This window comes from Camelus bactrianus, chromosome 35 (genome assembly GCF_048773025.1).
Source record: "Camelus bactrianus isolate YW-2024 breed Bactrian camel chromosome 35, ASM4877302v1, whole genome shotgun sequence".
Lineage (NCBI taxonomy): Eukaryota > Metazoa > Chordata > Mammalia > Artiodactyla > Camelidae > Camelus > Camelus bactrianus.
In genome coordinates this window covers 26373094-26374278 of record NC_133573.1, presented here as the reverse complement: position 1 = coordinate 26374278, position 1185 = coordinate 26373094, and the positions used below count along the sequence as shown (strand labels likewise).

The following is a 1185-nucleotide window of genomic DNA, read 5'->3' as shown; positions in this document are numbered from 1 at the left end:
GAAGTTAATGATCACATGACTATTTCTGTACTGAAGTGCGTATGTTCACAACATAGAGATCTGGTGAAAATAAATACTCACAAATGTGACTGGCTTTGAGAGGTGTCTTTTTTTTTTTTTTTCTTTTTTTCTTTTTTTCCTCTCTGAAAGCTTTTGTTGGCCAGTGACAGAATTCAGTCTTTTAAAAAACTGCCTCATTTTTTAAAATATGAAACACTTGAGGAATGTATATGTCATCCTAGCTCAGGGACAATGCTAATCTTCTCTGTATCACCCCAAGTTAAGTACATGTGCTGCTGAGGTGAGCCCTGCATTTATCTTTCAGGCCTTAAGGACATAAGGAGTTTTTTCTATACTGCCTTCTTTGGGGAGGAAGCTGGAGGCATATGTGGCTAAACCATGAACACCCCATTTAGTCGTAAATTTTTAATATTCCACTCCTTGAGTTACTTAACTTTAAATGCAGCTGGCATTCATCATTGTGCATTAACTGGCATACACACAGAGCACAGGGAAATGTAAAAATTTAGGTCTGTTTTGTACAGCATCATCTCCCAATTTCCGACGTCAAGCTACAAAGCCGGGGAGCCCTGCTCTGAGTGAGACGGTGCCAGAAGTCATGTGTCACCTGCTGGATGTCTGAATGCATTTGCATACACACAGGTTCAAATAGCTCTTCACTCTCTTTGTCATTTAGATCCTTACCAAGTATTCCAAAATTAGGGGAAATGCTTGCTTATCGCGCTTCTAAAGCACTGATATTTGTTTCCGTAGGGATCTACAGACATTCTTTTTATCTAAGAAATTTTCCAGTGACTTCTCAGTTGTAAGGTAAATAGATAATAGTGTCTAATTTGTCATGATTCCACTTTCCATTTCCTGTTCCTTAAAATTCTCATATAAAAGCCTTTGGTTAGAGTCCCCTTAAATAACTGAAGTTGAAACCTGAGACTCCAGAATAAAAAATACAAAAAGTGGAAAACTAGGACATGACTCAAGTTTTCTGATCAATTAATTAATACAATATATACAGTCAACAGGGAGTATTCTGGTCTCGTGGAGGACTTACTTTAGCTTGAATTCTTGAATTCTCTGTTTGTCTATGGGGAATAGGTTTGTGTTTGCAACACTGCAGATGTGTCTTACTTCATGCAAAATTCAGTCAGTAAAACTGCAATTTTAAAA

General features: G+C 37.4%; 1 non-coding gene across 1 annotated transcript; it reads right to left on the bottom strand.

Annotated features, from left to right (window-relative positions):
* Nucleotides 1-202: 202 nt before the first annotated feature.
* On the bottom strand, nucleotides 203-309 carry LOC123619114 (U6 spliceosomal RNA). The gene has a single exon (XR_006727655.2). It is a non-coding gene; the product is annotated as a U6 spliceosomal RNA (small nuclear RNA).
* Nucleotides 310-1185: the final 876 nt, after the last annotated feature.